The sequence below is a fragment of the Oncorhynchus tshawytscha genome, unplaced genomic scaffold, assembly GCF_018296145.1.
Source record: "Oncorhynchus tshawytscha isolate Ot180627B unplaced genomic scaffold, Otsh_v2.0 Un_scaffold_1176_pilon_pilon, whole genome shotgun sequence".
Taxonomy (NCBI): Eukaryota; Metazoa; Chordata; class Actinopteri; order Salmoniformes; family Salmonidae; genus Oncorhynchus; species Oncorhynchus tshawytscha.
In genome coordinates, this window is record NW_024609681.1 from 206,207 (window position 1) to 229,292 (window position 23,086).

At 43.1% G+C, this 23,086-nt stretch overlaps 1 protein-coding gene across 1 annotated transcript in view; it reads left to right on the forward strand.

Moving 5' to 3' along the window:
* Nucleotides 1-224: 224 nt before the first annotated feature.
* The window catches only part of LOC121845469 (2-hydroxyacylsphingosine 1-beta-galactosyltransferase-like), a 40,480-nt gene continuing 17,618 nt past the window's right edge, over nt 225-23,086 (forward strand). The window contains exon 1 of the mRNA XM_042316917.1: nt 225-466. The gene's annotated coding sequence lies outside the window, so the exon portion shown is untranslated. The remainder of the gene's footprint in view (nt 467-23,086) is intronic.

Genomic DNA, 23,086 nt, shown 5'->3' on the forward strand with positions numbered 1-23,086 from the left:
TAATGGCTGTGTACAGTGTTGTAGTCTCTCTCTCAACTCAAAGGGCTTCATTGGCATGGGAAAGACCCAACCAAAAATAATGAGAAAACAGAAAGAGAATTACATGACAAAGAATTTACAACAAAAACACAGAGCAAACTAGAATGCTATCTGACCCTAAACAGAGAGTACAGTCTTCCTCTCTCTCTCTCTGCCACTCCCTTCATTTCGGAGGTAGCGCAGAGCTAAGTCCCGCCCCAGAGAAGGCCAGTCGGAGTTGGATCGGAGACTGTCTTCGACCAGCCGTTACCAGACGCATCTGGACTGGAGCCGCAGCACAGCAGCTAACCCCGTCCTTTCCATTTAATTAATACGGACACTTTTTCAGAATTTAGTATTTATTTAATTTTTCAACCTGTCGTTCAGGAGGACTCTGGATAGTTGCCTCCCTTCCCCTCACCCTTTCTACCGTGTAAAAGGAACTGAGGTAAGCCGAAACTTCCCGCTAGTATGCAGCAGCAACAGGTGTCCGTGCGTGTGTGTGTGTGTGTGTGTGTGCGCCTGCTGGTGCGTGTGTGTTTGCGTGTGGTTTCAAAATATACAGGTGCAACATAACCTCGTATCTATGACCGAATAGCAGTAAAGTTGTAGCGTCCAATAGACGCGGTTGATAGAGAGCGAAGAAAGACAGAGAGGGAGAGAGAGAGAGTGTCGTAACCAAAGCAGGACACCTAAGCAGGTGCATCTCGCTGTGGGTAGTCTAGGCTGCCTAGTCAGTGTTTTTCCGCTGACCACAGTGTGTCTTTCTCGATTTAAAACAACACCACATTTCATTGAACATTTATTTAACTAGGCAAGTCATTTAAGAACCAATTCTTATTCACAACGACGGCCAACAACAACCAAACCCGGACGATACTGGGCCAATTGTGCGCCGCCCTATGGGGACTCCCAATCACAGCCGGGTTGTGATACAGCCTGTAATCGAACCAAGGTGCCTGTAGTAACGCCTCAAGCACTGAGATGCAGTAGCTTAGACCGCTGCGCCACTCGGGAAGCCCTCAATCGCCCACAATGCCTCACTCTTTCTGTAACTCTCTCTCCGCATCTATCCATTCCTTCATTCATTCCCTTTCTGTCTCTGTCTCACACAGAGCATGACTATGTCTTACCACTGAGACAATAGAAAACGGGTCATTTTCTCTCTCTAGTTAATATCCATATATCCTCACCTGCAAAAACTCAAACATTGACCCAGAGAGAGAGAGCAGAGAGCACACAGTATTATGATAAATCTACATAAGTACACACTGAGTGCCATTATGTCCTAATGGCACCCTGTTCACTGCACAGTGCACTATTTATGACAAGAGGCTGCATTGTGATTTGGGTGCTGTTTGGGACGCACACTGAATGTCACATGACCGTGTGACCAGGATGTTGTCCGAGTAACTACAGACAGTAGTCTGTTCTACCTTAGTTAATGTTGATATATAATGTCAGTAGTCTGTTCTACCTTAGTTAATGTCAGTAGTCTGTTCTACCTTAGTTAATGTTGATATATAATATCAGTAGTCTGTTCTACCTTAGTTAATGTTGATATATAATATCAGTAGTCTGTTCTACCTTAGTTAATGTTGATATATAATGTCAGTAGTCTGTTCTACCTTAGTTAATGTTGATATATAATGTCAGTAGTCTGTTCTACCTTAGTTAATGTTGATATATAATGTCAGTAGTCTGTTCTACCTTAGTTAATGTCAGTAGTCTGTTCTACCTTAGTTAATGTTGATATATAATGTCAGTAGTCTGTTCTACCTTAGTTAATGTTGATATATAATGTCAGTAGTCTGTTCTACCTTAGTTGATGTCAGTAGTCTGTTCTACCTTAGTTAATGTCAGTAGTCTGTTCTACCTTAGTTAATGTTGATATATAATGTCAGTAGTCTGTTCTACCTTAGTTAATGTCAGTAGTCTGTTCTACCTTAGTTAATGTCAGTAGTCTGTTCTACCTTAGTTAATGTCAGTAGTCTGTTCTACCTTAGTTAATGTCAGTAGTCTGTTCTACCTTAGTTAATGTCAGTAGTCTGTTCTACCTGAGTTAATGTCAGTAGTCTGTTCTACCTGAGTTAATGTCAGTAGTCTGTTCTACCTTAGTTAATGTCAGTAGTCTGTTCTACCTTAGTTAATGTTGATCCATGATGTCAGTAGTCTGTTCTACCTTAGTTAATGTCAGTAGTCTGTTCTACCTTAGTTAATGTCAGTAGTCTGTTCTACCTTAGTTAATGTCAGTAGTCTGTTCTACCTTAGTTAATGTTGATCCATGATGTCAGTAGTCTGTTCTACCTCAGTTAATATCAGTAGTCTGTTCTACCTTAGTTAATGTCAGTAGTCTGTTCTACCTTAGTTAATGTTGATATATAATGTCAGTAGTCTGTTCTACCTTAGTTAATGTCAGTAGTCTGTTGTACCTGAGTTAATGTTGATATATAATGTCAGTAGTCTGTTCTACCTGAGTTAATGTCAGTAGTCTGTTCTACCAGTAGTCTGTTCTACCTTAGTTAATGCCAGTTGTCTGTTCTACCTCAGTTAATATCAGTAGTCTGTTCTACCTTAGTTGATGTCAGTAGTCTGTTCTACCTTAGTTAATGTCAGTAGTCTGTTGTACCTGAGTTAATGTTGATATATAATGTCAGTAGTCTGTTCTACCTGAGTTAATGTCAGTAGTCTGTTCTACCTGAGTTAATATCAGTAGTCTGTTCTACCTTAGTTAATGTCAGTAGTCTGTTCTACCTTAGTTAATGTCAGTAGTCTGTTCTACCTTAGTTAATGTCAGTAGTCTGTTCTACCTTAGTTAATGTCAGTAGTCTGTTGTACCTTAGTTAATGTTGATATATAATATCAGTAGTCTGTTCTACCTTAGTTAATGTTGATATATAATATCAGTAGTCTGTTGTACCTTAGTTAATGTTGATATATAATATCAGTAGTCTGTTCTACCTTAGTTAATGTTGATATATAATATCAGTAGTCTGTTCTACCTTAGTTAATGTTGATATATAATGTCAGTAGTCTGTTCTACCTTAGTTAATGTCAGTAGTCTGTTGTACCTTAGTTAATGTTGATATATAATGTCAGTAGTCTGTTCTACCTGAGTTAATGTCAGTAGTCTGTTCTACCTGAGTTAATGTCAGTAGTCTGTTCTACCTTAGTTAATGTTGATATATAATGTCAGTAGTCTGTTCTACCTTAGTTAATGTCAGTAGTCTGTTGTACCTTAGTTAATGTCAGTAGTCTGTTCTACCTTAGTTAATGTCAGTAGTCTGTTCTACCTTAGTTAATGTCAGTAGTCTGTTGTACCTTAGTTAATGTCAGTAGTCTGTTCTATCTTAGTTGATGTTGATATAATGTCTTTAGTCTGTTCTACCTTAGTTAATGTTGATATATAATATCAGTAGTCTGTTCTACCTTAGTTAATGTTGATATATAATATCAGTAGTCTGTTCTACCTTAGTTAATGTTGATATATAATATCAGTAGTCTGTTCTACCTTAGTTAATGTTGATATATAATATCAGTAGTCTGTTCTACCTTAGTTAATGTTGATATATAATATCAGTAGTCTGTTCTACCTTAGTTAATGTTGATATATAATGTCAGTAGTCTGTTCTACCTTAGTTAATGTTGATATATAATGTCAGTAGTCTGTTCTACCTTAGTTAATGTTGATATATAATGTCAGTAGTCTGTTCTACCTTAGTTAATGTCAGTAGTCTGTTGTACCTTAGTTAATGTCAGTAGTCTGTTCTACCTTAGTTAATGTTGATATATAATATCAGTAGTCTGTTCTACCTTAGTTAATGTCAGTAGTCTGTTCTACCTTAGTTAATGTCAGTAGTCTGTTCTACCTTAGTTAATGTCAGTAGTCTGTTCTACCTTAGTTAATGCCAGTAGTCTGTTCTACCTCAGTTAATATCAGTAGTCTGTTCTACCTTAGTTGATGTCAGTAGTCTGTTCTACCTGAGTTAATGCCAGTAGTCTGTTCTACCACAGTTAATATCAGAAGTCTGTTCTACCTTAGTTGATGTCAGTAGTCTGTTCTACCTTAGTTAATGTTGATATATAATGTCAGTAGTCTCTTCTACCTTAGTTGATGTCAGTAGTCTGTTCTACCTTAGTTAATGTTGATATATAATGTCAGTAGTCTGTTCTACCTTAGTTAATGTCAGTAGTCTGTTCTACCTTAGTTAATGTTGATATATAATGTCAGTAGTCTGTTCTACCTGAGTTAATGTCAGTAGTCTGTTCTACCTTAGTTAATGTCAGTAGTCTGTTGTACCTTAGTTAATGTTGATATATAATGTCAGTAGTCTGTTCTACCTGAGTTAATGTCAGTAGTCTGTTCTACCTGAGTTAATGTCAGTAGTCTGTTCTACCTTAGTTAATGTCAGTAGTCTGTTCTACCTTAGTTAATGTCAGTAGTCTGTTCTACCTTAGTTAATGTCAGTAGTCTGTTCTACCTTAGTTAATGTCAGTAGTCTGTTCTACCTTAGTTAATGTCAGTAGTCTGTTCTACCTTAGTTAATGTCAGTAGTCTGTTCTACCTTAGTTAATGTTGATATATAATATCAGTAGTCTGTTCTACCTTAGTTAATGTTGATATATAATGTCAGTAGTCTGTTCTACCTTAGTTAATGTTGATATATAATGTCAGTAGTCTGTTCTACCTTAGTTGATGTTGATATAATGTCTGTAGTCTAACTGAACTTTATATTGGCAACCAACTTTAAGGTTTATTACCACCACCAACTGGACTGGAGTGTGGACCTCAGTCCATCTTTCAATCACCCACGTGGGTATACGCTCCTAACAACCAATGAGGAGATGGGAGAGGCGGGACTTGCAGCACATCAAACATCATGAATAGAACGCTCCAAACAATCAATACAGGACTAGTAAAGGTCTGTTAATACAGGACTAGTAAAGGTCTGTTAATACAGGACTAGTAATGGTCAGTTAATACAGGACTAGTAAAGGTCTGTTAATACAGGACTTGCAAAGGTCTGTTAATACAGGACTAGTAAAGGTCTGTTAACACAGGACTAGTACAGGTCTGTTAATACAGGACTAGTAAAGGTCAGTTAATACAGGACTAGTAAAGGTCTGTTAATACAGGACTAGTAAAGGTCTGTTAATACAGGACTAGTAAAGGTCTGTTAGTACAGGACTAGTAAAGGTCTGTTAATACAGGACTAGTAAAGGTCTGTTAATACAGGACTAGTAAAGGTCTGTTAATACAGGACTAGTAAAGGTCTGTTAATACAGGACTAGTAAAGGTCTGTTAGTACAGGACTAGTAAAGGTCTGTTAGTACAGGACTAGTAAAGGTCTGTTAATACAGGACTAGTAAAGGTCTGTTAATACAGGACTAGTAAAGGTCTGTTAGTACAGGACTAGTAAAGGTCTGTTAATACAGGACTAGTAAAGGTCTGTTAATACAGGACTAGTAATACAGGACTAGTACAGGTCTGTTAGTACAGGACTAGTAAAGGTCTGTTAGTACAGGACTAGTAAAGGTCTGTTAATACAGGACTAGTAAAGGTCTGTTAGTACAGGACTAGTAAAGGTCTGTTAATACAGGACTAGTAAAGGTCTGTCAATACAGGACTAGTAAAGGTCTGTTAATACATGACTAGTAATACAGGACTAGTAAAGATCTGTTAATGCAGGACTAGTAAAGGTCAGTTAATACAGGACTAGTAAAGGTATGTTAATACAGGACTAGTAATGGTCTGTTAATACAGGACTAGTAAAGGTCTGTTAATACAGGACTAGTAAAGGTCAGTTAATACAGGACTAGTAATGGTCTGTTAATACAGGACTAGTAAAGGTCTGTTAGTACAGGACTTGTAAAGTTCTGTTAATACAGGACTAGTAAAGGTCAGTTAATACAGGACTAGTAAAGGTATGTTAATACAGGACTAGTAATACGGGAATAGTAAAGGCCTGTTAATACAGGACTAGTAATGGTCTGTTAATACAGGACTAGTAACGGTCCTCTAATACAGGAATAGTAAAGGCCTGTTAATACAGGATTAGTAATGGTCTGTTAATACAGGACTAGTAAAGGTCTGTTAATACAGGACTAGTAAAGGTCTGTTAACACAGGACTAGTAATACAGGACTAGTTATACAGGACTAGTAAAGGTCTGTTAATACAGGACTAGTAAAGGTCTGTTAATACAGGACTAGTAAAGTTCTGTTAATACAGGACTAGTAAAGGTCTGTTAATACAGGACTAGTAAAGGTCTGTTAAGCTCCTCTAATACAGGACTAGTAAAGGTCTGTTAATACATGACTAGTAATACAGGACTAGTAAAGGTCTGTTAATACATGACTAGTAATACAGGACTAGTAAAAGTCAGTTAATACAGGACTAGTAATGGTCTGTTAATACAGGACTAGTAAAGGTCTGTTAGTACAGGACTTGTAAAGTTCTGTTAATACAGGACTAGTAAAGGTCAGTTAATACAGGACTAGTAAAGGTCTGTTAATACAGGACTAGTAAAGGTCTGTTAATACATGACTAGTAATACAGGACTAGTAAAGATCTGTTAATACAGGACTAGTAAAGGTCTGTTAATACAGGACTAGTAAAGGTCTGTTAATACAGGACTAGTAAAGGTCTGTTAATACAGGACTCGTAAAGGTCTGTTAACACAGGACGAGTAATACAGGACTAGTAAAGGTCTGTTAATACAGGACTAGTAAAGGTCTGTTAGTACAGGACTAGTAAAGGTCTGTTAATACAGGACTAGTAAAGGTCTGTTAATACAGGACTAGTAAAGGTCTGTTAACACAGGACTAGTAATGCAGGACTAGTAAAGGTCTGTTAACACAGGACTAGTAATACAGGACTAGTAAAGGTCTGTTAATACAGGACTAGTAAAGGTATGTTAATACAGGACTAGTAATACGGGAATAGTAAAGGCCTGTTAATACAGGACTAGTAAAGGCCTGTTAATACAGGAATAGTAAAGGTCCTCTAATACAGGAATAATAAAGGCCTGTTAATACAGGATTAGTAATGGTCTGTTAATACAGGACTAGTAAAGGTCTGTTAATACAGGACTAGTAAAGGTCTGTTAACACAGGACTAGTAATACAGGACTAGTTATACAGGACTAGTAAAGGTCTGTTAATACAGGACTAGTAAAGGTCTGTTAATACAGGACTAGTAAAGTTCTGTTAATACAGGACTAGTAAAGGTCTGTTAATACAGGACTAGTAAAGGTCTGTTAAGCTCCTCTAATACAGGACTAGTAAAGGTCTGTTAATACATGACTAGTAATACAGGACTAGTAAAGGTCTGTTAATACATGACTAGTAATACAGGACTAGTAAAGGTCTGTTAATACAGGACTAGTAATGGTCTGTTAATACAGGACTAGTAAAGGTCTGTTAGTACAGGACTAGTAAAGTTCTGTTAATACAGGACTAGTAAAGGGTAGTTAATACAGGACTAGTAAAGGTCTGTTAATACAGGACTAGTAAAGGTCTGTTAATACAGGACTAGTAAAGGTCTGTTAACACAGGACTAGTACAGGTCCTCTAATACAGGACTAGTAAAGGTCTGTTAATACATGACTAGTAATACAGGACTAGTAAAGATCTGTTAATACAGGCCTAGTAAAGGTCTGTTAATACAGGACTAGTAAAGGTCTGTTAATACAGGTCTAGTAAAGGTCTGTTAATACAGGACTAGTAAAGGTCTGTCAATACAGGACTAGTAAAGGTCTGTTAATACAGGACGAGTAAAGGTCTGTTAATACAGGACTAGTAATACCGGACTAGTAAAGGTCCTCTAATACAGGACTAGTAAAGGTCCTCTAATACTGGACTAGTAAAGGTCTGCTTCTGCTAATACAGGACTAGTAAAGGTCTGTTAATACAGGACTAGTAAAGGTCCACTGATACAGGACTAGTAAAGGTCTGTTAACAGAGGACTAGTAAAGGTCCTCTAATACAGGACTAGTAAAGGTCCTCTCATACAGGACTAGTAAAGGTCTGTTAATACAGAACTAGTAAAGGTCCTCTAATACAGGACTAGTAAAGGTCTGTTAATACAGGACTAGTAAAGGTCCTCTAATACAGGACTAGTAAAGGTCTGTTAATACAGGACTAGTAATACAGGAATAGTAAAGGCCTGTTAATACAGGACTAGTAAAGGTCTGTTAATACAGGACTAGTAAAGGTCTGTTAATACAGGACTAGTAAAGGTCTGTTAACACAGGACTAGTAAAGGTCCTCTAATACAGGACTAGTAAAGGTCTGTTAATACATGACTAGTAATACAGGACTAGTAAAGGTCTGTCAATACAGGACTAGTAAAGGTCTGTTAATACAGGACTAGTAAAGGTCTGTTAATACAGGACTAGTAAAGGTCTGTCAATACAGGACTAGTAAAGGTCTGTTAATACAGGACGAGTAAAGGTCTGTTAATACAGGACTAGTAATACAGGACTAGTAAAGGTCCTCTAATACAGGACTAGTAAAGGTCTGCTTCTGCTAATACAGGACTAGTAAAGGCCCAGTTTACTGATTTTATGAACACCACCCCTACTTCCCTCAGCTATGGGGTGTAACCAAAACTGTGTTGTACTCATTAGGTCAAATAAAATGGTTCCCTCATAAGGAATTAGAAGGAGTTAAATATAACCAAACTGACTTTCTCTTTCTGTGTGCTATTCTACAGACCAAGAGCTGGTCAGACTAGTTAAAGAGAGAGGTGAGGCAGGGGGGGGGGACTGAGGTGAGACTGATTCTTTGTAGACTCAGGTATGTGTTTTCCTTCTGCCTTGTTTTGATATTGTAGTTTTCTGGGTTTTCATGGGGACGGCCAAACCATTTTAAAACCTTTTTTTTTAATGAGATGGTACCTCTGTCCTCTGGCTCATAAACACAGCTTCTTAGCCATTTTTAAAATGTATTTATTTATTTCACCTTTATTTAACCAGGTAGGCCAGTTGAGAACAAGTTCTCATTTGCAACTGCGGCCTGGCCAAGATAAAGCATAGCAGTGTGAACAGACAACACAGTGTTACACATGGAGTAAACAATTAACAAGTCAATAACACAGTAGAAAAAAATAGTCTACATACATTGTGTGCAAAAGGCATGAGGAGGTAGGCGAATAATTACAATTTTGCAGATTAACACTGGAGTGATAAATGATCAGATGGTCATGTACAGGTAGAGATATTGGTGTGCAAAAGAGCAGAAAAGTAAATAAATAAAAACAGTATGGGGATGAGGTAGGTAGATTGGGTGGGCTATTTACCAATAGACTATGTACAGCAGCAGCGATCGGTTAGCTGCTCAGATAGCTGATGTTTGAAGTTGGTGAGGGAGATAAAAGTCTCCAACTTCAGCGATTTTTGCAATTCGTTCCAGTCACAGGCAGCAGAGTACTGGAATGAAAGGCGAATAGGCCATAGGAGAGAATAATTACAATTTAACAGATTAACACTGGAGTGCAAGTAGAGATACTGGTGTGCAAAAGAGCAGAAAAGTACATAAATAAAAACAGTATGGGGATGAGGTAGGTAAATATGTTGCGAATTAGGAAGCCGATTCTAGATTTAATTTTGGATTGGAGATGCTTAATGTGAGTCTGGAAGGAGAGTTTACAGTCTAACCAGACACCTAGGTATTTGTAGTTGTCCACATATTCTAAGTCAGCACCGTCCAGAGTAGTGATCCTGGATGGGCGGGAAGGTGTGGGCAGCGATCGGTTGAAGAACATGCATTTAGTTTTACTTGCATTTAATAGCAGTTGGAGGCCACGGAAGGAGAGTTGTATGGCATTGAAGCTCATCTGGAGGTTCGTTTAAAACGGGAACGTTTTTTTTTCCAAAAATGAAAATACTGCCCCTAGAGTCGCAACAGGTTAACACAGTGTCCAAAGAAGGGCCAGAAATATACAGAATGGTGGCGTCTGCGTAGAGGTGGATCAGAGAATCACCAGCAGCAAGAGCGACATCATTGATGTATACAGAGAAAAGAGTCGGTCCGGGAATTGAACCCTGTGGCACCCCCATAGAGACTGCCAGAGGTCCGGACAACAGGTCCACCGATTTGACACACTGAACCCTGTCTGAGAAGTAGTTGGTGAACCAGGCGGGGCAATCATTTGAGAAGCCAAGGCTATTATCTGCCGATAAGAATGTGGTGATTGACAGAGTCGAAAGCCTTGGCCAGGTCGATGAAGACGGCTGCATAGTACTGTCTTTTATCTATGGCGGTTTTGATATCGTTTAGGACCTTGAGCTTGGCTGAGGTGCATCCATGACCAGCTCTGAAACCAGATTGCATAGCAGAGAACGTACGGTGGGATTCGAAATTGTCGGTGACCTGTTTGTTAATTAGCTTTCAAAGACCTTAGAAAGGCAGGGTAGGATAGATATAGATCTGTAGCAGTTTTGGTCTAGATTTGTCTCCCCCTTTGAAGAGGGTGATGACCACAGCAGCTTTCCGATCTTTTGGAATCTCAGACGACACGAAAGAGGGGTTGAAAAGGCTTGTAATAGGGGTTGCAACAATTTCGGCGGATAATTTTAGAAAGAGAGGGTCCAGATTGTCTAGCCCGGCTGATTTGTAGGGGTCCAGATTTTGCAGCTCTTTTCAGAACAGCTATCTGGATTTGGGGGAGGCTTGGTCAAGTTGCTGTGGGGGCTTTGGCGGATTGCTGTGGGGTAGCCAGGTGGAAAGCATGGCCAGCCGTAGAAAAATGATTATTGAAATTCTCAATTATACTGGACTTATCAGTGGTGACAGTGTTTCCTAGCCTCAGAGCAGTGGGCAGCTGGAAGGAGGTGCTCTTATTCTCCATGGACTTTACAGTGTCCCAGAACTTTTTTGAGTTGCAAATGCAAATTTCTGTTTGAAAAAGCTATCCTTACTGGTTCTACATTTTCTGAATGGGGCATGCTTTTTTAAGATGGTGAGGAAGGCACATTTAATGAATAACCAGTCATCCTCTACTGACGGGATGAGGTCAATATCCTTCCAGGATACCCTCGTCAGGTCGATTAGAAAGGCCTGCTCACTGAAGTGTTTTAGGGAGCGTTTGACAGTGATGAGGGGTGGTCGTTTGACCGCAGACCCATTACGGACGCAGGCAATGAGGCAGTGATCGCTGATATCCTGGTTGAAGACAGCAGTGCCCGTGTTTACGGATTTGGGGTTGTACCTGGTAGGTTCATTGATAATTTGTGTGAGATTGAGGGCATCAAGCTTAGATTGTAGGATGGTTGGGGTGTTAAGCATGTCCCAGTTTAGGTCACCTAACAGCACAAGGTCTGAAGATAGTTGGGGGGCGATCAATTCACATATGGAGTCCAGGGCACAGCTGGGGCAGAAGGTGGTCTATAGCAAGTGGCAACTGTTTCTAGAAATGTGCATTTTTAAAGTAGAAGCTCAAATTGTTTGGGCACGACTAGGACATCCGGGTTGGCAGAGTGTGCTAAGGCAGTGAATAAAACAAACTTAGGGAGGAGGTTTCTAATGTTAACATGCATGAATCCAAGGCTTTTACGGTTACAGAAGTCAACACATGATAGCGCCTGGGGAATAGGAGTGGAGCTAGGCACTGCAGGGCCTGGATTCACCTCTACATCACCAGAGGGACAGAGGAGGAGTAGGATAAGGGTACGGCTAAAGGCTATAAGAACTGGTTGTCTAGTCCGTCCGGAACAGAGAGTTAAAGCAGCAGGTTTCTGAGCATGGTAGAATAGATTCAAGGCATAATGTACAGACAAAGGTATGGTAGGATGTGAATACAGTGGAGGTAAACCTTGGCATTGAGTGATAATGAGAGAGATATTGTCTCTAGAAACATAATTTAAACCAGGTGAGGTCATCACATGTGTGGGAGGTGGAACTAAAGGCTTGGCTAAGGCTTATTGAGCAGGGCTAGAGGCTCTATAGTGAAATAAGGCCATAATCACTAACCAAAACCGCAATGGACAAGGCATATTGACATTAGGGAGAGGCGTGCGTAGCCGAGTGATCATTGGGTCCTGTGAGAAGCTGGGCGAACTGGAGACACGGCGATTCAGACAGCTAGCGGGCCGGGGCTAGCAGGCTAGCAGAAGGTCTTTAGAGGGACGTCGCAACAGAAGAAATCAGTTGTAAACCCCGGTTACGTTGGCACGGTTACCAGTCGTGATGGATCAGCAGGGGGCCATGTCGTAAAATCACAACCGGCCGTGATTTTGGAGTCCCATTGGGTGTCCCGCTATTGGCCCAACGTCGTCCGGGTTAGGTTTTGGCCGGCGTAGGCCGTCATTGTAAATAAGAATTTGTTCTTAACTAACTTAACTAACTTAACTAGTTAAATAAATAGCCTAGTTAAATAAAGGTGAAATACATATAAATAAATACAGGCTGTCTCAAGCTGTGTGTGTAACCTGACTATGCTGTTAGTAACCCGAGTCGTGATGAGGCAGCATGGCTGATGGGCCCTAGACGCTAGGTGATTGCCATGGTAACATTCAGCAGGCTGTCTGGCGGGAAGGAGGGGAGGTTGTAACAATATCTGCCCTCAGAACAATGACTACGAGATGGTTGCCACAGGGAGAGAGTCCTCTCTCTGTCTGTCACTCTCTCTTTCTCCCCCTTCCCCTTAACAATATTCTAAATTCTAAAACTAAATTCTAAAACTCTAAACCTCTAAATATACAATATTCTAAGTTCTAAAACTAAATTCTAAAATTCTAAATCTCTAAATACACAATATTCTAAATTCTAAAACTAAATTCTAAAATTCTAAAACTCTAAATACACAATATTCTAAAATCAAAAACTAAATTCTAAAACTCTAAAACTCTAAATACACAATATTCTAAATTCTAAAACTAAATTCTAAAATTCTAAAACTCTAAAACTCTAAATACACAGTCCTATAGACAGTGAGTCACGTGGCTGTGTCTTGCTATATAAATCAGGCAGACAGGCTAAGAGGCATTCAGTTACTGTTGCCTTGACATTTAGAAGGGGCGAGGGACCTAAGCGACTTTGAACGTGGCCTGATCCAGTGTCTCAGAAAAGAGCTGGACTCCTGGGCTTTTCACGCACGACACTGTCTAAAACATCCAGTCAGCGACAGCCCTAGTGGGCGAAATCAGCTCCAAGGTGGAACTAGAGTAGCTAACAGACAAAAAACATCCAGTCAGCGACAGCCTAGTGGGCGAAATCAGCTCCAAGGTGGAACTAGAATAGCTAACAGACAAATAACGGTGAGGTACAACAGTGGTGTGCAGAACGGCATCTCGGGAACACACAACTCGTCGGTCCTTGTTACGGATTGGCTACAGACGACCACATCGGGGTTCCTCTCCTATCAGCTAAACACAAGGTGTCCCTGTCACTGGGCCATCGCCAACACTGGACAATTGAGTAGTCGAAAAACATTGTTCGGTCCCCCCGATGAATTCAGGTTCCTGTTGCGTCACGCTGATGGCAGAGTCAGGATTTGGCGTAAGCAGCATCAATCCGTGGCCCCTTCCTGTCTGGTGTCAACGGTAGCAGGCTGGGGGAGGTGGTGGAATGGTGGGGGGAATGTTGTCCTTCCTGTCTGGTGTCAACGGTAGCAGGCTGGGGAGGTGGTGTTGGTGGGGGAAATGTTGTCCTTCCTGTCTGGTGTCAACGGTAGCAGGCTGCGGGGAATGTTGTCCTTCCTGTCTGGTGTCAACGGTAGCAGTCTGGGGGAATGTTTTCCTCCCTGTCTGGTGTCATTGGTAGCAGGCTGGGGGAATGTTGTCCTTCCTGTCTGGTGTCATTGGTAGCAGGCTGGGGGGAATGTTGTCCTTCCTGTCTGGTGTCATTGGTAGCAGGCTGGGGGGAATGTTGTCCTTCCTGTCTGGTGTCATTGGTAGCAGGCTGGGGGGAATGTTGTCCTTCTTTTGGGGTGTTGCCAGTAACAGTCAGTATCTAATATGTGGATATGATAGAGACTGTTACACCACTGGGTCTGTGGATAGAGACTGTTACACCACTGGGTCTGTGGATAGAGACTGTTACACCACTGGGTCTGTGGATAGAGACTGTTACACCACTGGGTCTGTGGATAGAGACTGTTACACCACTGGGTCTGTGGATAGAGACTGTTACACCACTGGGTCTGTAGATAGAGACTGTTACACCACTGGGTCTGTAGATAGAGACTGTTACACCACTGGGTCTGTGGATAGAGACTGTTACACCACTGGGTCTGTAGATAGAGACTGTTACACCACTGGGTCTGTGGATAGAGACTGTTACACCACTGGGTCTGTGGATAGACTGTTACACCACTGGGTCTGTGGATAGAGACTGTTACACCACTGGGTCTGTAGATAGAGACTGTTACACCACTGGGTCTGTGGATAGAGACTGTTACACCACTGGGTCTGTAGATAGAGACTGTTACACCACTGGGTCTGTGGATAGAGACTGTTACACCACTGGGTCTGTGGATAGACACTGTTACACCACTGGGTCTGTAGATATGATAGAGACTGTTACACCACTGGGTCTGTGGATAGAGACTGTTACACCACTGGGTCTGTAGATAGAGACTGTTACACCACTGGGTCTGTGGATATGATAGAGACTGTTACACCACTGGGTCTGTAGATAGAGACTGTTACACCACTGGGTCTGTAGATATGATAGAGACTGTTACACCACTGGGTCTGTGGATAGAGACTGTTACACCACTGGGTCTGTGGATATGATAGAGACTGTTACACCACTGGGTCTGTGGATATGATAGAGACTGTTACACCACTGGGTCTGTGGATAGAGACTGTTACACCACTGGGTCTGTAGATAGAGACTGTTACACCACTGGGTCTGTAGATAGAGACTGTTAACCCACTGGGTCTGTGGATAGAGACTGTTACATCACTGGGTCTGTGGATAGAGACTGTTACACCACTGGGTCTGTAGATAGACTGTTACACCACTGGGTCTGTGGATAGAGACTGTTACACCACTGGGTATGTGGATAGAGACTGTTACACCACTGGGTCTGTGGATAGAGACTGTTACACCACTGGGTCTGTAGATAGAGACTGTTACACCACTGGGTCTGTGGATAGAGACTGTTACACCACTGGGTCTGTGGATAGAGACTGTTACACCACTGGGTCTGTGGATAGAGACTGTTACACCACTGGGTCTGTGGATAGAGACTGTTACACCACTGGGTCTGTGGATAGAGACTGTTACACCACTGGGTCTGTGGGTAGAGACGGTTACACCACTGGGTCTGTGGATAGAGACTGTTACACCACTGGGTCTGTAGATAGAGACTGTTACACCACTGGGTCTGTGGATAGAGACTGTTACACCACTGGGTCTGTGGATAGAGACTGTTACACCACTGGGTCTGTAGATAGAGACTGTTACACCACTGGGTCTGTAGATAGAGACTGTAACATCACTGGGTCTGTAGATAGACACTGTTACACCACTGGGTCTGTGGATAGAGACTGTTACACCACTGGGTCTGTGGATAGAGACTGTTACACCACTGGGTCTGTAGATAGAGACTGTTACACCACTGGGTCTGTAGATATGATAGAGACTGTTACACCACTGGGTCTGTGGATAGAGACTGTTACACCACTGGGTCTGTAGATAGAGACTGTTACACCACTGGGTCTGTGGATAGAGACTGTTACACCACTGGGTCTGTGGATATGATAGAGACTGTTACACCACTGGGTCTGTAGATAGAGACTGTTACACCACTGGGTCTGTGGATAGAGACTGTTACACCACTGGGTCTGTGGATATGATAGAGACTGTTACACCACTGGGTCTGTAGATAGAGACTGTTACACCACTGGGTCTGTAGATAGAGACTGTTACACCACTGGGTCTGTAGATAGAGACTGTTACACCACTGGGTCTGTAGATAGAGACTGTTACACCACTGGGTCTGTAGATAGAGACTGTTACACCACTGGGTCTGTGGATAGAGACTGTTACACCACTGGGTCTGTGGATAGAGACTGTTACACCACTGGGTCTGTGGATAGAGACTGTTACAACACTGGGTCTGTAGATAGAGACTGTTACACCACTGGGTCTGTGGATAGAGACTGTTACACCACTGGGTCTGTGGATAGACTGTTACACCACTGGGTCTGTGGATAGAGACTGTTACACCACTGGGTCTGTGGATAGAGACTGTTACACCACTGGGTCTGTAGATAGAGACTGTTACACCACTGGGTCTGTAGATAGACACTGTTACACCACTGGGTCTGTAGATAGAGACTGTTACACCACTGGGTCTGTGGATAGACACTGTTACACCACTGGGTCTGTAGATATGATAGAGACTGTTACACCACTGGGTCTGTAGATAGAGACTGTTACACCACTGGGTCTGTGGATAGAGACTGTTACATCACTGGGTCTGTAGATAGAGACTGTTACACCACTGGGTCTGTGGATAGACACTGTTACACCACTGGGTCTGTAGATATGATAGAGACTGTTACACCACTGGGTCTGTAGATAGAGACTGTAACATCACTGGGTCTGTAGATAGAGACTGTTACACCACTGGGTCTGTGGATAGAGACTGTTACACCACTGGGTCTGTAGATAGAGACTGTTACACCACTGGGTCTGTGGATAGAGACTGTTACACCACTGGGTCTGTAGATAGAGACTGTAACATCACTGGGTCTGTAGATAGAGACTGTTACACCACTGGGTCTGTAGATAGAGACTGTAACATCACTGGGTCTGTAGATAGAGACTGTTACACCACTGGGTCTGTGGATAGAGACTGTTACACCACTGGGTCTGTGGATAGAGACTGTTACACCACTGGGTCTGTAGATAGAGACTGTTACACCACTGGGTCTGTGGATATGATAGAGACTGTTACACCACTGGGTCTGTAGATATGATAGAGACTGTTACACCACTGGGTCTGTAGATAGAGACTGTTACAACACTGGGTCTGTAGATAGAGACTGTTACACCACTGGGTCTGTAGATAGAGACTGTTACACCACTGGGTCTGTAGATAGAGACTGTTACACCACTGGGTCTGTAGATAGGACTGTTACACCACTGGGTCTGTGGATAGAGACTGTTACACCACTGGGTCTGTGGATAGAGACTGTTACACCACTGGGTCTGTAGATAGAGACTGTTACACCACTGGGTCTGTGGATAGAGACTGTTACACCACTGGGTCTGTGGATAGAGACTGTTACACCACTGGGTCTGTAGATAGAGACTGTTACACCACTGGGTCTGTAGATAGAGACTGTTACACCACTGGGTCTGTGGATATGATAGAGACTGTTACACCACTGGGTCTGTAGATAGACACTGTTACACCACTGGGTCTGTAGATAGAGACTGTTACACCACTGGGTCTGTAGATAGAGACTGTTACACCACTGGGTCTGTAGATAGACACTGTTACACCACTGGGTCTGTAGATAGAGACTGTTACATCACTGGGTCTGTAGATAGAGACTGTTACACCACTGGGTCTGTGGATAGAGACTGTTACACCACTGGGTCTGTGGATATGATAGAGACTGTTACACCACTGGGTCTGTGGATAGAGACTGTTACACCACTGGGTCTGTGGATAGAGACTGTTACACCACTGGGTCTGTGGATAGAGACTGTTACACCACTGGGTCTGTGGATAGAGACTGTTACACCACTGGGTCTGTGGATAGAGACTGTTACACCACTGGGTCTGTGGATAGAGACTGTACACCACTGGGTCTGTAGATAGAGACTGTTACACCACTGGGTCTGTGGATATGATAGAGACTGTTACACCACTGGGTCTGTAGATAGACACTGTTACACCACTGGGTCTGTAGATAGAGACTGTAACATCACTGGGTCTGTGGATAGAGACTGTTACACCACTGGGTCTGTGGATAGAGACTGTAACATCACTGGGTCTGTAGATAGAGACTGTTACACCACTGGGTCTGTGGATATGATAGAGACTGTTACACCACTGGATCTGTAGATAGACACTGTTACACCACTGGGTCTGTAGATAGAGACTGTAACATCACTGGGTCTGTGGATATGATAGAGACTGTTACACCACTGGGTCTGTTGATAGAGACTGTTACACCACTGGGTCTGTAGATAGAGACTGTAACATCACTGGGTCTGTAGATATGATAGAGACTGTTACACCACTGGGTCTGTAGATATGATAGAGACTGTTACACCACTGGGTCTGTGGATAGAGACTGTAACATCACTGGGTCTGTGGATAGAGACTGTTACACCACTGGGTCTGTGGATAGAGACTGTTACACCACTGGGTCTGTGAATAGAGACTGTTACACCACTGGGTCTGTAGATAGAGACTGTTACACCACTGGGTCTGTGGATATGATAGAGACTGTTACACCACTGGGTCTGTGGATAGAGACTGTTACACCACTGGGTCTGTAGATAGAGACTGTTACACCACTGGGTCTGTAGATAGAGACTGTTACACCACTGGGTCTGTGGATATGATAGAGACTGTTACACCACTGGGTCTGTGGATATGATAGAGACTGTTACACCACTGGGTCTGTGGATATGATAGAGACTGTTACACCACTGGGTCTGTAGATAGACACTGTTACACCACTGGGTCTGTGGATAGAGACTGTTACACCACTGGGTCTGTGGATAGAGACTGTTACACCACTGGGTCTGTGGATATGATAGAGACTGTTACACCACTGGGTCTGTAGATAGACACTGTTACACCACTGGGTCTGTAGATAGAGACTGTAACATCACTGGGTCTGTGGATAGAGACTGTTACACCACTGGGTCTGTGGATAGAGACTGTAACATCACTGGGTCTGTAGATAGAGACTGTTACACCACTGGGTCTGTGGATATGATAGAGACTGTTACACCACTGGGTCTGTAGATAGACACTGTTACACCACTGGGTCTGTAGATAGAGACTGTAACATCACTGGGTCTGTGGATATGATAGAGACTGTTACACCACTGGGTCTGTTGATAGAGACTGTTACACCACTGGGTCTGTAGATAGAGACTGTAACATCACTGGGTCTGTAGATATGATAGAGACTGTTACACCACTGGGTCTGTAGATATGATAGAGACTGTTACACCACTGGGTCTGTGGATAGAGACTGTAACATCACTGGGTCTGTGGATAGAGACTGTTACACCACTGGGTCTGTGGATAGAGACTGTTACACCACTGGGTCTGTGAATAGAGACTGTTACACCACTGGGTCTGTAGATAGAGACTGTTACACCACTGGGTCTGATAGAGACTGTTACACCACTGGGTCTGTGGGATAGAGACTGTTACACCACTGGGTCTGTGGATAGAGACTGTTACACCACTGGGTCTGTAGATAGAGACTGTTACACCACTGGGTCTGTAGATAGAGACTGTTACACCACTGGGTCTGTGGATATGATAGAGACTGTTACACCACTGGGTCTGTGGATATGATAGAGACTGTTACACCACTGGGTCTGTGGATAGACTGTTACACCACTGGGTCTGTGATAGAGACTGTTACACCACTGGGTCTGTGGATAGAGACTGTTACACCACTGGGTCTGACTTACACCACTGGGTCTGTGGATAGAACTGTTACACCACTGGGTCTGTGGATAGAGACTGTTACACCACTGGGTCTGTGGATAGAGACTGTTACACCACTGGGTCTGTGGATAGAGACTGTTACACCACTGGGTCTGTGGATAGACTGTTACACCACTGGGTCTGTGGATAGAGACTGTAGATAGAGACTGTTACACCACTGGGTCTGTAGATATGATAGAGACTGTTACACCACTGGGTCTGTGGATAGAGACTGTTACACCACTGGGTCTGTAGATATGATAGAGACTGTTACACCACTGGGTCTGTGGATAGAGACTGTTACACCACTGGGTCTGTAGATATGACAGAGATACACCACTGGGTCTGTGGATAGAGACTGTTACACCACTGGGTCTGTAGATAGAGACTGTTACACCACTGGGTCTGTGGATAGAGACTGTTACACCACTGGGTCTGTAGATAGAGACTGTTACACCACTGGGTCTGTGGATATGATAGAGACTGTTACACCACTGGGTCTGTGGATATGATAGAGACTGTTACACCACTGGGTCTGTAGATATGATAGAGACTGTTACACCACTGGGTCTGTAGATAGAGACTGTTACACCACTGGGTCTGTAGATAGAGACTGTTACACCACTGGGTCTGTAGATAGACTGTTACACCACTGGGTCTGTAGATAGAGACTGTAACATCACTGGGTCTGTAGATATGATAGAGACTGTTACACCACTGGGTCTGTAGATAGAGACTGTTACACCACTGGGTCTGTGGATAGAGACTGTTACACCACTGGGTCTGTAGATAGAGACTGTTACACCACTGGGTCTGTAGATAGAGACTGTTACACCACTGGGTCTGTAGATAGAGACTGTTACACCACTGGGTCTGTGGATAGAGACTGTTACATCACTGGGTCTGTAGATAGAGACTGTTACACCACTGGGTCTGTAGATAGAGACTGTTACACCACTGGGTCTGTAGATAGAGACTGTTACACCACTGGGTCTGTGGATAGACTGTTACACCACTGGGTCTGTGGATAGAGACTGTTACACCACTGGGTCTGTGAATATGATAGAGACTGTTACACCACTGGGTCTGTAGATAGAGACTGTTACACCACTGGGTCTGTAGATAGAGACTGTTACACCACTGGGTCTGTGGATATGATAGAGACTGTTACACCACTGGGTCTGTGGATAGAGACTGTTACACCACTGGGTCTGTGGATATGATAGAGACTGTTACACCACTGGGTCTGTGGATAGAGACTGTTACATCACTGGGTCTGTGGATAGAGACTGTTACACCACTGGGTCTGTAGATAGAGACTGTTACACCACTGGGTCTGTGGATAGAGACTGTTACATCACTGGGTCTGTGGATAGAGACTGTTACACCACTGGGTCTGTGGATAGAGACTGTTACACCACTGGGTCTGTGGATAGAGACTGTTACACCACTGGGTCTGTAGATAGAGACTGTTACACCACTGGGTCTGTAGATAGAGACTGTTACACCACTGGGTCTGTGGATAGACACTGTTACACCACTGGGTCTGTGGATAGAGACTGTTACATCACTGGGTCTGTGGATAGAGACTGTAACATCACTGGGTCTGTGGATAGACACTGTTACATCACTGGGTCTGTGGATAGAGACTGTTACACCACTGGGTCTGTAGATAGAGACTGTTACACCACTGGGTCTGTGGATAGACACTGTTACACCACTGGGTCTGTAGATAGAGACTGTTAAACCACTGGGTCTGTGGATATGATAGAGACTGTTACACCACTGGGTCTGTAGATAGAGACTGTTACACCACTGGGTCTGTAGATAGAGACTGTTACACCACTGGGTCTGTAGATAGAGACTGTTACACCACTGGGTCTGTAGATAGAGACTGTTACACCACTGGGTCTGTAGATATGATAGAGACTGTTACACCACTGGGTCTGTAGATAGAGACTGTTACTCCACTGGGTCTGTGGATAGAGACTGTTACACCACTGGGCCTGTAGATAGAGACTGTTACACCACTGGGTCTGTAGATAGAGACTGTTACACCACTGGGTCTGTGGATAGAGACTGTTACACCACTGGGTCTGTAGATAGAGACTGTTACACCACTGGGTCTGTAGATAGAGACTGTTACACCACTGGGTCTGTGGATATGATAGAGACTGTTACACCACTGGGTCTGTGGATAGAGACTGTTACACCACTGGGTCTGTGGATAGACTGTTACACCACTGGGTCTGTAGATAGAGACTGTTACTCCACTGGGTCTGTAGATAGAGACTGTTACACCACTGGGTCTGTAGATAGAGACTGTTAAACCACTGGGTCTGTGGATATGATAGAGACTGTTACACCACTGGGTCTGTAGATAGAGACTGTTAAACCACTGGGTCTGTAGATATGATAGAGACTGTTACACCACTGGGTCTGTGGATAGAGACTGTTACACCACTGGGTCTGTGGATATGATAGAGACTGTTACACCACTGGGTCTGTAGATAGAGACGGTTACACCACTGGGTCTGTGGATAGAGACTGTTACACCACTGGGTCTGTGGATAGAGACTGTTACACAACTGGGTCTGTGGATAGAGACTGTTACACCACTGGGTCTGTGGATAGAGACTGTTACACCACTGGGTCTGTGGATAGAGACTGTTACACCACTGGGTCTGTGGATATGATAGAGACTGTTACACCACTGGGTCTGTAGATAGAGACTGTTACACCACTGGGTCTGTAGATAGACACTGTTACACCACTGGGTCTGTAGATAGAGACTGTTACACCACTGGGTCTGTGGATAGACACTGTTACACCACTGGGTCTGTAGATAGAGACTGTTTCATCACTGGGTCTGTAGATAGAGACTGTTACACCACTGGGTCTGTAGATAGAGACTGTTACACCACTGGGTCTGTGGATAGAGACTGTTACACCACTGGGTCTGTAGATAGAGACTGTTACACCACTGGGTCTGTGGATAGAGACTGTAACATCACTGGGTCTGTAGATAGAGACTGTTACACCACTGGGTCTGTGGATAGAGACTGTTACACCACTGGGTCTGTAGATAGAGACTGTTACATCACTGGGTCTGTAGATAGAGACTGTTACACCACTGGGTCTGTGGATAGACACTGTTACACCACTGGGTCTGTAGATATGATAGAGACTGTTACACCACTGGGTCTGTAGATAGAGACTGTAACATCACTGGGTCTGTAGATAGAGACTGTTACACCACTGGGTCTGTGGATAGAGACTGTTACACCACTGGGTCTGTGGATATGATAGAGACTGTTACACCACTGGGTCTGTGGATATGATAGAGACTGTTACACCACTGGGTCTGTGGATAGAGACTGTTACACCACTGGGTCTGTAGATAGAGACTGTTACACCACTGGGT